At 40.6% G+C, this 16682-nt stretch overlaps 1 protein-coding gene across 5 annotated transcripts in view; it reads right to left on the bottom strand.

Annotated features, from left to right (window-relative positions):
• SUGCT (succinyl-CoA:glutarate-CoA transferase) overlaps positions 1-16682 on the bottom strand; it is a 438252-nt gene that overhangs the window by 366241 nt on the left and 55329 nt on the right. The window lies entirely within an intron of this gene.

Consider the following 16682-nt stretch of genomic DNA (forward strand, 5'->3'; position numbering starts at 1 on the left):
CAAGAAGCAATGGGTGGAAACTGGTCAAAGAAAGAAGCAACTTAGAACTAAGGAGAAATTTCCTGACAGTTAGAACAATTAATAAGTGGAACGACTTGCCTTCAGAAGTTGTGAATGCTCCAACACTGGAAATTTTTAAGAAAATGTTGGATAACCATCTGACTGAGATGGTATAGGGTTTCCTGCCTGGGCAGGGGGTTGGACTAGAAGGCCTCCAAAGTCCCTTCCAACTCTGATGTTATGTTATGTTATGATCAAGGAAAGAAGCAACTTGGAACTAAGGAGAAATTTCCTGACAGTTAGAACAATTAATAAGTGGAACAACTTGCCTGCAGAAGTTGTGAATGCTCCAACACTGGAAATTTTTAAGAAAATATTGGATAACCATCTGTCTGAGATGGTGTAGGGTTTCCTGCCTGGGCAAGGGGTTGGACTAGAAGGCCTCCAAGGTCCCTTCCAACTCTGTTGTTGTTGTTGTTGTTGTTGTTGTTGTTGTTGTTGTTGTTATTATTATATAAATTATTTTTAGCATCAAGACATGATTAACTGATGTTCTACCATACTTGGATTTTCATGTTTGAAATCACACTTAAGCTGTCTCTAAACTTTGTTGTTTTCTTTCAGATGTTTTATTATCTAACTAGATAACATCATCATCATCATGTTGCCAAGTTTGGATAAGGAAATGTCTTCAAGAAAACAACCAAACTCAGAGTGCACCCCTTATTTGAACTCTGAACTTCAAATATTCTCCTCTATCATGATACACACCAGAATAAACCAAATCAAATATTTGTATTAGATTTAGCATGATACATAACCCAATCAGTCTGGTTTGAAAATAATTATGTAAATAATGACACAAAATCAGTTAATTGTGCTGTACTCGTTGAACTATGACTAAGTAAGCAAACTTTTTATAATGCACGTATCAAGACCATTTTTTAAATAAGGGGAAAGGTATCATTGGTCTAAATATAATAGCAATTTTCTTTTTTAAAAAAAAATATTTATTAAATTTCCAAAAGTTAAATTTTCTTAAGCTATGAAAAGAGAGAATTTATCAGTAATGCACCCATGGCCGCAAAATAAAATGTTGGTTTGTCAACTAAGTGAAGCAAAATCTTTGTATTTGTTTGTATGAAATATAATTACATGTATAATCACTGTTACTTTTAATTACTGGTTTTACACGCTTCATGAAGGGTTTCCAGTACTGGAAAAATACTGAATAGAATTAGCAATGATAGCTAAGTTGTCTATGATTAGTAAAATTATTTCTACAATATAGACACAAAGGAGAGCTAGAAAAATGCTTGAATATGCTCCCATCTGGCATGACATTTGGGTTCTGAGAATATAAATTGCCTCTTGCTTTTTGAAATACCATTAATGCACCAAAACTTCTAAATATTTTACCACCTTTCAAGCAGGAAGACAAAATAATACTCATTATCAAACACTATTCAGATTTGAAAATATATTGGGTATATTTTCTTTCCGTTCTAAGAAATAAATCCATACTAATGATCCGAGGGCATTAAAGCAGATGTTCTAAAAATATAATTTCAGAATTCATTCACTTGCACAGAAAAATGTGCCTACGTATGTGTGTGTGTGTGAGGGAGTGTGTATATGTGTGATTATGTCCGCCTACAGTCCCTTAACACTTTTTCTCAAATAACTGAAGAGAACATAGAATTTGAATTCTTTAGTGTTTAAACCATGAAGTATGTTCACATACTTCACATATTCAGCTTTAGTTACCAAAGTAGTCACACATTCAGCTCTACCTACCAAATAAACTATATTCCATACTGTGTTGTTAAACTGCCTGGCAGTTTAACACTATACTGAGTGCCAGAAAGTAAAACCAGACAACAAAGTCAGAGCAGTGTTTCAAGGGGCTTTTTAAATGCTTTCGGTATTATTACTGTAACTCAACTAACTTTGTCAATTTAATGTGTAAGCTTCCATATAGGCATATGTTGTAAAAGATCCATGGTAAGATGGGGAAATGATTTAATTCACATCATTTCCTTTTTTTTGTAATTAGTTGGGCACAGGAATTCAAATGCACTTATCCCAAAAGAGGATACCGATTTACAACAAATAAAAGAACTACAGACCCGTATCCTTATTAAACTCAGACTATAAAATTTTTGCTTTAATATTGGAAGAAAGGCTTGAAAGATATTTAAATGACTTTATACATTCTGATCAAAATGGCTTTCTGCCTAAAAGACACATTAAAGACAATATGAGAATAATTTTAGATACTTTGGAATACTATGAAGTCCATCCTGAAAAACAGATGGCTTTGATATTTCTTGACGCACAGAAGGCTTTTGATAACGTGAACTGGCATTTTATGATATTACAATTGGAACAGATGGGTTTTGGTAAGAAGTTTATTAAAGCCATAGAAGCTATATACTATAAACAAACAGCTAAAATAATGACCAATGGAGAAATGATGGAAGTGATACAAATTTAAAAAGGTACAAGACAAGGCTGCCCGTTATCACCTCTGCTGATTGTATTAATGTTGGAAGTATTAAATAGAAATATCAGAGAAGAAGAGGGAATAAAGGGAATGAAAATTAAAAGGGAAGAATACAAATTACAAGCATTCGCAGATGATTTGGTTTTTATCCTAGAGGATCCATTAGAATTGATAAACATATTGATTGATGAGATAGGAGAATATGGCAAGGTAGCAGGTCTGAAAATAAATAAATAAAAAAATTTGACAAAAAATATGTTAATAAAATATAAAGATGAATTGGCGGAAAGATCAGGGATGCAAATTACTAACAAGGTTAAGTATTTGGGGATACACCAGATGTAGTACATTGAAAGAAAATAATTATGTTAAACTTAAGCAGCAGATTATGTTAGACTTGACAAAGTGGGAGAACTTGCAATTATCACTGATTGGAAGAATATCAACTGTCAAGATGAATATATTGCCTAGAATTTTGTATTTGTTCCAAACAATTCCAATTAAACTGGGGAAAGGATATTTTGAGGACCTAAATAAAAAAATATTGAAATTTATATGGCATGGTAAAAAAGCAAGAATAAAATTGAAACTATTGCAAGATGTGAGAACTAGAGGAGGCTTTGGACTACCTAATTGGGATTTATATTATCAATCAGCTAGTTTAATGTGGATCAAGGAATGGGTAACTCTAAGAAATAATAGAATATTGACTTTGGAAGGACATGATTTATTGTTGGGATGGCATGCTTTTCTATGGTATGGGGAAGCTAAAACACAGGGTTATTTTAGAAGACACTTTGTAAGAGAGGCATTATTGTTAAACTGGGAAAAGATTTTTAAAAAAACACTATTTAAAAATTCCATTTTGGCTTTCAACTATTGAGGCTTTTTCATACTCAGTAATATTCAGGAAAGAACAAATTGTTAGATATTGTGAACTGCTGAATGAAAAGGGTGAACTAAAAACAATACAGGAACTAGAAGTACAAGGTATAAAAATGAATTGGTTTTCTTATTTGCAAATACGTTCCAGATATGATAAAGACTCCAAAACAGAAGGAATTTATAATAATATGATTAATTTAGATAAAATTTTGACATTTTGACCTAATTAGGAAATTACATTGTTATCTATTAGAATTTAACTTAGAAGAAGAACAAGTTAAAGAGACAATGATTGCCTGGGGGAAAAACTTCGGACATGGAATTGACTTGGAGGTGTGGCAAAAACTCTGGACTCAAAACTACAAAATGACAATCTACTGCCTACAAAGGGAACTTGTACAAGATGATTTATAGATGGCACCTACCCCCGACAAGAATTGCTAGAATGTTTACGAATAAATCTGAAAAATGTTGGAAATGTCACCAGACACCTGGTTCATATTACCATATGTGGTGGACATGTGTAGAAGCTAAAAGATACTGGTCTAAAATCTACACATGGTTGGAAAAGATGATTAAGAAACATATTGATTTCAAACCAGAAGTTTTTTATTGGGAATTATATCTGAAATATATAATAGAGAAGTGAGATATTTGATTGTAAATGTTTTAACAGCAGCTAAGATTGTATTAAGGGAAGCGGTGGCTCAGGGGCTAGGACGTTGAGCTTGTCGATCGAAAGGTCGGCAGCTTGGCAGTTCCAATCCCTAGTGCTGCCTTGTAATGGGGTGAGCTCCTGTTACTTGTCCCAGCTTCTGCCAACCTAGCAGTTTCGAAAGCACATAAAAATGCAAGTAGAAAAAATAGGGACCACCTTTGGAGGGAAGGTAACAGCGTTCCATGCGCCTTTGGCGTTGAGTCATGCCGGTCACATGACCATGGAGACGTCTTTGGACAGCGCTGGCTCTTCGGCTTTGAAACGGAGATGAGCACCACCCCCTAGAGTTGGCAACGACTAGCATGTATGTGCAAGGCGAACCTTTACCTTTAGAATTGTATTTGCTAAAAATTGGAAAAATGAAAGACTTCCATTGCAAGATGAAGTTACTATGAAAATGTTGGAATGTGCAGAAATAAGTAAACTGATTAGAAATTAGAGAACAGGAAGAGAAACAATTCTATAAAATATGGGATTTCTTTTATCATATGTTAATGAGATTTAAGTCAGATTGTATAATGGAAATGTTAAATTATATAATTGAGTTTATGGAATGAGATTGTAAATGTTTAATACTAAATTAAGAAAGCTGATTAGAAAAGAGAAAATGAAATGTTATTCCTAATCCAGATTAATTGATTAAAATGTTGAAAGATATATTATATTGATAAAAAATAAGATTAGATAAATTAGTTGCAATGAATATGGTGATCTGCACAAAGACTGGTAATTAACCCACCGACGCAATGTATTTGAATTGAAGATGGTTTTATGTATGTGTGTTTGTAAAAAATAAAAAAGTTTTTATAAAAAAAAAGGAATGCAAATAGTATATTCAAATATCTTTTAAAAATTTAATTCATTCCAAATAGTCTTTTTCTTCAAAACTGACAATCATAACTATTAACAAAAAAGATATGAAAAAGAAATAGCAATGCTATTTGTACATTTTCCCTCATGTTCAGTAAATAATTGAACACAGACATTTCAACGTATATTAGTGTTTAAACAAGAGTTGTGTCTACAGTGTGAACCAAAGTAGCAAGACAATATATCAAATTTATCACCTTTTTACTTAATTTTTGCATGAAAAATTTAGAAAGTATATCTAGAGCCAGTATTCTGTATCCGGGACCATTGTGCAAGTCAGCGGCCTCCTCATTGACTATACTGTTTCAAGGAATATTATTATGTATTAAGAATTTGTTCATTATCTTTTTAAATGGAAATAAGGGTCAGAATGCTTCCTATTTATTATTTTATTTTATTATTAAACTTTTATGTTTATTTATTTATTTATTATTTATTTATTTATTATTTAGGGCCCCTGTGGCTCAGACTGGTAAGACAGTCTATTATTAACACTGCATTAACACTTAATGTTAACAGTCTATTATTAACACTGCATTAATTACTGCAGGTTCTAGTCCCACCAGGCCCAAGGTTGACTCAGCCTTCCATCCTTTATAAGGTAGGTAAAATGAGGACCAGATTGTTGGGGGCAATAAGTTGACTTTGTATATAAATACACAAATAGGATGAAGACTATTGCTAACATAGTGTAAGCCGCCCTGAGTCTTCGGAGAAGGGCGGGATATAAATGCAAATAAATATATATATATATTATTGAAGTTTTATGCATTCCATCCCCCGCACAAAATGACACATATCAGTCTTACCCAAGTCAGAATTATTAATGAACTTTAAAAATTTTCAAGCAAAATTGGACATTGGTCCTATCTGAATGTCCTTTCTCAGTTGGCGGGACCAGCAGCCAGGTATGGATTGACTCAGTCTGTATCCAATGGGATCGAGTCTGCAAGTTGAAAAGCACCTCCTCCTCCTGGTGCTTCCCAGCTTTCAGATGAGAATGATGCGGCAGACTGACGCACTGAGCTGCAAAACAAGAACTGCAAAAACAGGTTATGTCCCCCCCCGCCAACTGACGACAATAGATCCCTTCCACCCACAAGAAGAAACTGGAACTGGGCGACCTAGGGCGGGGCTTGCTGCTGGTCCCGCCAACTGAAAAAGGACATTCAGGTAGGACCAATGTCCATTCTCCAGCAGGGCGAGACCAGCAGCCAGGTATGGGACATACCAAAGCTAAGTCCTATTGGGAGGGACCCGCCCGGTCCGGGCTCGCACTCCCCACCAGGACTTTCTGGAGAACCCTGCGGCCAAAGGCTGCGTCTGCTGATGCATAAATGTCGAGTTTGTAATGGCGAATGAAGGGGTTAGTAGAAGTCCACATGGCGGCTCTGCAGTTCTCCTCTAAGGGAGCCTGGGTGGCCCATGCAGCCGACGTGGCCGCACTTCTGATTGAGTGGGCCGTAATGCGGCCTGCGACAGGTAACCCTTGAATCTGGTAGGCCTTGGCAATGCAGGCTCTAAGCCATCTATCTATAGTAGAGGAAGACACTTTGAGATCGATGGTGGTCAGCTGAAAGGACACAAAGAGAGCCTCTGTCCTCCTGAGAGAGGCGGTTCGTTTAAGATAAATTCGGAGGGCTCTCCTGACATCGAGAGTATGCCAAGACTGTTCCAGCCGGTGTACCGGATCTGGAGAAAAATTAGGAAGGATGAGTTCCTGTGATCTATGGTACAGGGAGTTAATCTTCGGAAGGAAGGTGGGGTCTAAACGGAGGACAACCCTGTCGGAGTGGAACAAGCAGAGATCCGCCCTGGATGAAAGGGCAGCAAGCTCTGAGATTCTGCAAGCCGAAGTGATGGCAACCAAGAAGGCCACCTTGTATGATAAAAATTGCAAACCACATTTCCTCAAAGGCTCGAAGGGACTCCTGGTGAGGGAGAGTAGAACCTTTGTGAGGTCCCAAGTGGGGTACCTGTGGATAACTGGTGGGGAAAGGTTGGTTGTACCTTTCAGAAATTGGCGAATGAGGGGAATAAGGAACACCTGGAACCGCAAGAAAAGATAGAAGAGAGAGCGGCTACCTGTCGTCGAAGGGTGTTAGCTGCCAGTCCTTGTTCCAAGCCATGTTGTAGGAATTTCAAAATGGTGACCGTAGAGGAGATCGTTGGATCTATGTCTTTATCAGAACACCACTTGCAGAAAGTGCGCCAGGTAAATTCATAGATGCGAGTGGTGGAACTCCGACAAGCAGCCTGGATGGTGTTGATGACATTAGTAGGTAGGTGTCTTTTCCTCAGGAGGCGCCGCTCAAGCGCCAGACGGTCAGTTGGAACCACTGAGGGTCTGGGTGGACCAACTGCCCCTGGCTGAGCGACAACCTATCTTGAGGAAGCCTCCAAGGAGATGCTATGGAGAGAGCCACCAGGTCCGCAAACCAAGGGCGCTGAGGCCAGTGGGGAGCCAGTAGGAGAAGATGCTGCCTGTTCCTGCAGCATCTTCCTGATAACTTTGGGGATTATCGGGATGGGAGGAAAGGCATATAGAAGCCCGGGGGGCCAAGGGCTGCGTAGAGCATCTATGGCCTCCGCCCCTGGAGATGGGTACCTGGTGAAGAACCGTTCCAATTGACGATTGTCTTGAGTGGCGAATAAGTCCACTGTCGGGGTCCCGAAGCGGCGTGTGATCTCAAAGAACAAGTCTGGATTCAGCTGCCACTCCCTGTGGTCGACTGAGACTCTGCTGAGCCAGTCGGCTTGTATATTCGCCACTCCTGATATGTGAGAGGCCCAGATGGACCTCAGATGAGCCTCCGCCCAGAGGTCCAGTTGCACGGCCTCCTGCATCAGGGGCTGTGAATGGGTTCCCTCTAGGCGGTTCACATGGGCTTTGGCGGCCACATTGTCTGTTAAAATCAGAATGTCCTGATTGAGAACTAGATCTTGAAATGATAATAGGGCTAGATGGATGGCCCGTAGCTCTAACCAGTTTATGTTGTGGGTGAGGTCCTCTGGGGACCACTGACTCTGAGCCATGTTTGATCCCAGATGGGCGCCCCACCATGAAGACTGGCATCTATTGTCAATATTAGGTGTTGAGGTTCCCTGAACTCTCTGCCTTTTGACAGGGCTGGGGAGATCCACCACTGCAGGGAATCCCTGACCTGTTGAGGAATCTGGACCCGTAATGGTGATGTCGCCTTGTGGGCTTTTTGATAAAGGAGGAGGAACCACTGCAGAGCCTTGCAGTGGAAGCGTGCCCAAGGCATGATGCCGATGCAGGAGACCATCTTTCCCAAGAGTTGGGAAAGAACCCGTAAGGGGATTGGATGTCCTCTCCTCACCCCTAAGACCAGATCCTGTAAGCTGGAGAGGCGTTCCTGCGACAGGTAAACTCGGCCCTCGACTATCTATGATGGCCCCTAGGTGCTGGATTCGAGTTGTTGGCTGCAGGTGGCTTTTGGCTCTGTTGATCGAGAATCCGTGGGCCTCTAGAACCTGAATTGTTGTGGACAAGTCTGCCACCGCCAGGGTCTCTGTCCGGGATTGGATAAGAAGATCGTCCAGATAGGATTGAATCCTTATTGGAATCACACGGAGAAGGGCCATGAGAGAGGCCATCAATTTCGAGAAGACCCTGGGGGCCGAGGAGAATCCGAATGGAAGAGCACAATATTGGAAATGTAGACCTCCGTGGCAGAAGCAAAGGAATCATCTGTGGGCCGGAAGAATTGGGACATGGAGATATGCCTCCATCAGATCCACCGACGTGAGGAAGTTGCCTTCCCTGATGCTCTCAAGATGGTCTGGAAAGACTGCATCTTGTACCGCCTGTAAATGATGCGGCGGTTCAAAGCCTTGAGGTCGAGAATTGCCCTCCATCCCCCCGAGGACTTTGGAACTATGAACAGTCGGGAATAAAAACCCTGACTGCTCTGGTCTCGTGGCACCGGCTGGATGGCCTGAATTGAGAGAAGGTGTTTTATAGCCGATGCCACGAGAAGCCTTTTCATCAGGTCGTGAGATAGAGGACACCTGACGAAGTGGCTCGGGGGTGGTGGTGGAAAGGAATTCCAGGGAGAGCCAGACCTGACCGTCTCCCTGACCCAAGTGTCTGTGGTGGAGTCCTCCCATCGGCTGGCAAAAAGAGCCAGTCTGCCCCCAATGGGAAGAACAGACGAGCAGTCAACATGAGCGTCGGAATGGGTGGCCCCTCCCACCCTGAAAGGACCGTTTGGAGGAACCTCTCTGTCCCTGGCCTCCCTGTCTATCCTGTCTACCCTGTCTGGGGGAGAAGGACCTTTGGGGTCTGGAAGAACCAAAGCCTGTATCCGCCGTTCTGAAGGGACGAAAATAAGGAGTAGGTCTAGTATCTGATGGGACATATTAGGGAGAATTTTGCTTTTGTCCTTGGTCTCTATAAGTAAGGGATCCAAGGCTGCTCCAAATAATGAATTTCCTGAATACAGGGCCAATGCCAACTGCCATGTTTTTGGCGTCCGCCTGCCAGCGCCTAAGCCAAAGCATGCGGCATGATGAAACTGTAGAGCCAATTGATTTTGCTGCAAACCTTGAACCTTGAAGGGTGGCATTGGCCAAGTATTTAAGGGTGGCTACAATTTTGTTTAGGTCCTGGTGGGACTGGGTGTCAGAGGTAGGAAGTCGTTCCTGTAATTGTTTTAGCCACAGGAGGGCTGCCCGATTAAAGAAAGAGGCCAAGGAGGTGGCTCTCACAGCCCAGGCGGCTGCCTGATGAGACTTAACCAGGGACTGTTCTGCCCATTTGTCATCTGGGCAGAGGGTTTCCTCCAGGGGTCCTGTTACAACAGAGTGGCCCGCTAAGGCCACCACAGGGGAGTCTACTGTAGTGACCTGCAACAATTTGAGAAAGTTAGGGTCCAAATTGTATAAGCAGCGATCTAGAGCATTGGGATTTGGGCCTGCTATGGGAGTGGCCCACTGTCTGTCAACTACTTCCACAAATAGTTTGGAGGCAAGCACCTCCTCTGTCTCCACCACTGGTACAGAAAACAAGTCTAAGGGCAGATCTGTTGCCTCAGAAGTCGGGCCAGGAGCAGGACGTGTCACCCCTAGCCGGGTGGTGACCTTGGCCTTGTGTAGTACAGAGCGAAACAACTGTGGGTTAAAAAGGCCCACAAAGGAGGGTTGGTCAGGGACCAAATCCTCAGTCTGAGAAAGGTCTTGTTCCCTGAAGTCACCTTCATCTGCTAGTGAAAGGTGAGTGGGTGACTGATCTTGGAAATCCTCAGCCCGTTCAGGGATATGGTCCTGCACTAAATCCTGACTTGTTTGGGATGCTGCATATTCAGAGATCCATGAATGGATCCTTGGTTGCCTAGAGGCAGCAATGCCCCGTTGGACAGCAGCAGCTATCATGTCTGCCATCTCCACTGGGTATTGAGGAGGTGGTCTAGCTTCCTGTTGGCCCACTGATACACTGGGAGCAAGAGTGGCCGTGGCAGCATCTATCGTTGGCTCCTGCAATTGAGAAGCCTCAGGGATAGCCTCCCCTTCAGACCCAGGGAGAGGGCGAAATAAATCAGCAGCAGGCTGTGGCAGGGACGATACAATAGAGCCATCCGGAGACAAAGAAACCAATGGAGCCCCCGAAGCTTGAGGTGAGGTCTGAACTGGTGTGGTCTGATGGGTTAGGCCCAGTTGTTCTTGAATTTTTTTAGTGGAATCCCTCATTGCCTTTTCAATTGCCCGATCCATCGCCTTCTGGTGTTGTAAGGCATTATTTTCAGAAGCTTTGGAAACCTTATTATGTTTGGCTACTGTGGACTGCAAGGCAACTGCACTTGCAGGGGTGAGATGGCCTGAAGTGCTTGGCCCTGGCTGTGGATCAGCCTGCAGAGCAGGCTGTTTTCTTTTGTTAGGCCGGGCAGGTGGTATGGCGGTCATCTTGGAAGGTTGCAGCCATTGGTTAGGCCTCTAATTGCACGTGGTCAAGGCCTGCGTGTGAGGGAGGTAGGCCTCTAGAGGCACTAGAGCAAGGCCCCTTCCAATGAGAAACCTAGGACAAAGTAAAAATATGGCAATGAGGGGAAGAAATTCTAAGAGAAGAAAAAGAAATGTAAAGGCAATATTGCCACACGGCCAGCAGGGGCCAGAGGTGGCTAATTATGAAGGTATTACCCACAGTCCCTTTGGTGGAATTTCAAGTTCCAAGGCAATCGGGACAAGCCCGGGAGCGCCCACGAAATCCTGGCATCTAGCTGCCCAGCCACTCAGAAATCTTGAGATCAGGCTGGAGCGATCGAGGAGAGTCCAAGAGAGCCCACGAGGATCCTGGCAAGGTCTGGCTGGCCTGCTCAGCGACCCCGTAGTGAGGCCAAGGCAATCGGGAAAAACCCGGGAGCGCCCGGCTTTTCACATAATTCACATAATTCAGCAGCTGCCGCATACGCCAGCAACGGGGAGGACTCAAATACTTCCTCTTTGCTTCCCCGGCTGTCCGCGGATCTGCTCTGGTCAGTGGTAATCTTCAGTTGTCCCCAGCGGTATCGGGCTGAATCGCCCTTCTCGCTGGGGGGGGGCGCTCAACCAAGCCTGGGAGCCTCTACCCCGATGACAGCAGCCGCGAAGGGAGCGGATTAGGTCTGAGATTTTTAAAAATATCGACATTATTATTATTATTTTGCTTTCTTTGAGATACTGAAAGGGGAGCAGCTCAGAAGGGCGTTTGTCCCAGTCAGATTGAGTCTAAAAGCTGGGAAGCACCAGGAGGAGGAGGTGCTTTTCAACTTGCAGACTCGATCCCATTGGATACAGACCGAGTTAATCCCATACCTGGCTGCTGGTCCCGCCCTGCTGGAGAATTAAAAAAATATTTATTGTTGTTACGACTGCTAGGAACTGTGAAGGAAAATGAACAAATGTTAAATTTAGTCTTGTATTCAGATTTGTTTAAGATTGTTTAGAATCTTTTTCCCTCTTACTAATGGAATGGAATTAATAGCAGTAAGAATGAGTATAAGAATGAAAAACAGAGTAAAGAGTACTTTTAAAAAGAAACGTTCGTATGTTCATTTGTCTGTTTTTCTCTTCAACCTATCTTAACTCCTTTGATGGCAATTTCATGGCTTGTTTTGGTTTTCTTTAACTGCAAAACTTAATTGCTGATGAAAACTTGAATTCACTTAGCAATTGCTTCAAAGAAGATATTTCAGCAACTTTTCCTTTTTTTATCCCACATGACTAGCTTTCTTTTATAAACATACACTTTTATACTCAGATAAAAATCTGCTCATTTTAAATATACTCAGCCAAATCTAAAAGTGACAATAAATTTGTGCTTGTGTATAAATGAATGCAGGATATGTAAAAAAAATAGATTTATGTACCATTTTACAGATACTGATTTATAAGGGATTGCATGGAAATGAGCCAATTAACACCAAAAGGTGCAGCATTTTGAATTAGGGGTAGACTTTACGTTTTTGGGCCACAGAAAACTGGAGAATGGAACATAAAGGTTAATGCTTTATCGATTACTGGGTGAGAATGAACATTTTTTCTTTTTGCCCTAATCTGAGAGATTTTTGATATTTTTCTTTCTCTTCAAAACTTACTTTCCAATCAAATGTGCTTCTTGCTCACTTCATTACTTGCCTATACAGTTCTTTTGAAAATAGCACAGAACTGCTTTCCCATTGCTTTCTTCTGAGAGGTTTTTTTTTCTCAGACTTGCCTAGAGCCACTTGCTAAGACTTATGAAATATACTAAACCTATTCTAGAGCTTTTGGTACTGTTTTTCCTATGTTTTCTACTTCAAAACAGCCATTTTCAACAAATGCAATCAGAGGCAACACATAAAAAAGAATGCTACTTACCAAATGTCAGAAAATCTAAATAGTGCATGCAATTATGGATGTAAACCCCATCCTTTTCTATACAGAATGGGATAACTTGCCATGGACAATTTGCCATGGTCAACCTATAACTGCCAACTTGCCGCAGGACAACTCACTGTGGCCAAGTCACCATGGGACAATTCGTCACCGAACAATTCAACAATTTAAATTAATTATTTAAAATAATTTTAAAATATTTTAATTTTTGTTATTCACATATCATTTTGTCCCTCCTTTTCCATTCTTTTTAAAATTATTCTGTTCCACCATTTCTTCAATATTAACATAACTCTTATCTCCATGGCAGTAGTGTCTTGGCTGCAGCAAGTTGGCTGTAAAAAGTTGGCCATGGCAAGACAACTGTGCCAAGCTATCATAGACACTTTCTATATGAATCCATGTTTTATATGCATACAAAGGAATAGGGTTTCAATTCAGTTTTATAAAAAAGTTATCTAATACACTTTTTCCTTCAACCTATAGGGCTACAAATTGGCAACTATGAAGAATTCTTGGGGTTCCACAATGCTCTAAGATGGAACCTCAAATTCCATCAGTTAAATAATAAATAATAATAAATAAATAAAGAACATTTCTTACATTTTAGGGAGCAGATCTGCAAACACAACACTCCCTCTGGAAGTAATGGAAGCAAGAATAACAGGATTTGCATAATACTAGACTTCCAGGATTAGTTGGCAAAGTACAAACAACAAGGCATTTTTCTGTAACTCTGCTGCCATATAGTCATAGTCAGGACATTGAGGTTTGCTATGCTTACCAACTGCCTGTCTCTGCTGGCTGCTCCACACTCATTATTATATTGTCTTAGGCAATTGCCTTTGCTTCTTTATGGGTATGTATTAGCCCTGCAGCAAAATATAATCAGGGTGGTTTTTTTTACAAGTTTAAAGGCTTGGCTAGGGCCGCCTGGGTCTTCAGACTCCTAGGTGGCTACCACTCCACCTTGACTATATTTATACGACTAGCTTCAAGATTGGAGTCATGAAGTTTGCAAATAAAGAGTGTATAAATTTTTTATCGGAGTTGCCACTTTGTTTGAAATGTTGGATACTATAAACTGTAAATTGGATAATCAAAAGCAGGAAAAAAACTTACAGCAAACATGGAATATAAAGAATTCTAACCACAGTACCCAGTCCAAGACTTTCTTTAGACACACAAATTGCAGATATATATCCAGGAAGGTATGTATATGTCTGTATGTATTTACATCAGTGTCCCATATTACAAAGCAAAACTGAAGTTCTCAGTTTCATAAACAGATTCCCAACAGAGCAGCAGTAGAATAAGAAACTAAGATTACTTATGTAAATCTCTTGATCAAAGCAAAAATCCTTTTTTTTGCACACACAAAAAAGTATAATAAAAATTGCTGAAGAGTAAAGTTTCTTGCTAAATGTCAGTTTGCAGAATTTGGAATAGCCTGAATCCCCTTGTTTGTTTGGTCTCAACTGGCTACAATTAGAGGCAGGGATGATATTAAAAACTTTCAAGAAATATTTTCTAGCCACAACAGAAGATGCAGATCAGTTTCATAATTGGAAACAAATCCAGAAACCACTTCCTTTTATTTACTGTCATCTAAAACTATTGTTTAGATATTGAAGCTAAAAAGAATGGAATTGACAATTAGAAATCATGTAAGCGATGAAAAAGTTCAAAGACATTTTGTATCAAGGGTAAAAAGTTCATAGACAAAGAACAACTGTATGCAAGTTCATGCTGGATACCAACATCCATTAATTTAGGGTCCATGTTCAAGACAGATTTTGATTTCATTTTCTTGCAAATAATACATTACTACTAGGTAATGACTACCAGTACTAAGTAAGACTACCACTCTATAAAGCCTTAGTAAGACCACACCTAGAATACTTTATCCGGTTTTGGTCACTACACTATAAAAAAGATGTTGAGACTCTAGAAAGAGTGCAGAGAAGAGCAACCAATATGATTAGGGGACTGGAGGCTAAAATATATGATGAACGATTCCAGAAACTGGGCATGGCAAGTCTAGTGAAGAGAAGAGAAGGACCAGGGGAAACATGATAGCAATGTTTCAGTATTTGAGGGGCTGCCACAGAGAGGAAGGGGTCAAGCTATTTTCCAAAGCACCTGAAGGCCAGACAAGGAATAATGGATGGAAATTGAACAAGGAGAGATTCAACCTGGAAATAAGGAGAACTAACACTGAGAGCAATCAACCAATGGAACAGCTTGCCTTCAGAAGTTGTGGAAGCTTTATCACTGGAAGCTTTCAAGAAGAAACTGAACTGCCATTTGTCAGAAATGGTATAAAGTCTCCTGCTTGGGCGGGTGCATGTGGATTAAATGACCTACAAGGTCCCTTCCAACTCTGCTAATCTGTAATTTATATTCTCTTGCTGACTCTTTTCCATTCTCTTTACCAAAACCAGAGAGTTCAGGTGCCCATGGACTGATATTTTTAAACAAACTACCAAAATTGAAATTATATTAGCATATACATTAGCTCTATAAAAATAGCAGTGTTAGGAAAATAACAACAGATAGGAAAGAGTAAAAAAAATCCAAGGATGTATGAACTTAGTTGACTCATGAAAAGCTGACTAATGTCTGGAATAAAGATTTTAAACCTTAAATAACAGGAGTCTAGATTGCCTGCAATATTTTGGATTCTGCTTCTAGAATAGTTTATTTTGTTTATATTTTAATATTAAGAAATACAGGTAATATTTGTGCTTTGTGCAGTTACAGATTGTTTTAATGGCCAAAGTGACCATGTTTCATACATAATGTTTAAGCCTAACTACAGACAGGTCACTGTCCTCCTGTTTTCAATCTTTCTGAATCTAAATGGCTCTTTTTAAGTTCAATTCACACTTCTTACCACAACTGAAGATATCACAATACTATTATGTCAGAATATTCATGAACTAGGATAGATATGACAACAGGTCAGCCATTGGGGACTGGCTGGAATAGGACAAGATAACAAGGTCAGCCAATGTATAGGCATAGCAACTAAATCAGCCAATGAAGGCTGTTTGGGAGTTGAGACAGCTAGGAGGCTAGACATGGCTTAGGCTTAACTTAACTGCCCTGTATAGAGGAGGTTCTCTTTGTCTATATTAAGCTTTAAGATCTATGCTGAGAACTAAACAAGTCTGGGCTTGTCTGCTCTGCTGAATTGAAACTAAGGACTGTTCTCTCTCCTGCCTGTAACTTCTACCACGTTGGAATTGGGTATTGGTATTAGCTATTGGTATTTTACATTTATCTTCATGTGTTATATGTATATAAAGACGTTAATGAATCCAGCTGAATCAGTTTACCTGTGTGTGCTTTCTGGATTTGATTTTGCAACAAACTCTGACATGTTGTTAGGAAGAGCAGACTTACAATCATTAGGACACAAATTCTCATTTATAATCATTTGAGTAATATTATAAACATATTAATCCCATAAAGTCTTCATTGCTATAGTGGCAGCATTCTTCTTCTTTGGATTGAAGAAATCAGGTAGTCCTCAATATATGATCACCACTAGGACCAAAGCTTCTACCGCTAAACGATATAGTCATCAAATGAGTTGCTCAATCTTACAAATTTTTTTGCCATTGTCATAAGGTGTATCACTAATTAAATGAAACACATGGTCATTAAGCTTCCCCCATCAGCCTTGCTTAATCAAAAGTTCCCTGGGAAGGTTTCAAATGGTAAGCCCAGAATGTTTTAACTATCATAAATACATGCCAGTTGCCAAGCTGGATATTTTGTTCATGTGCAAGTGGAGTGAGGATGCAACGTAAACCACTTTTT

Source organism: Ahaetulla prasina, chromosome 4 (assembly GCF_028640845.1).
Source record: "Ahaetulla prasina isolate Xishuangbanna chromosome 4, ASM2864084v1, whole genome shotgun sequence".
In the NCBI taxonomy this organism is placed as follows: Eukaryota; Metazoa; Chordata; class Lepidosauria; order Squamata; family Colubridae; genus Ahaetulla; species Ahaetulla prasina.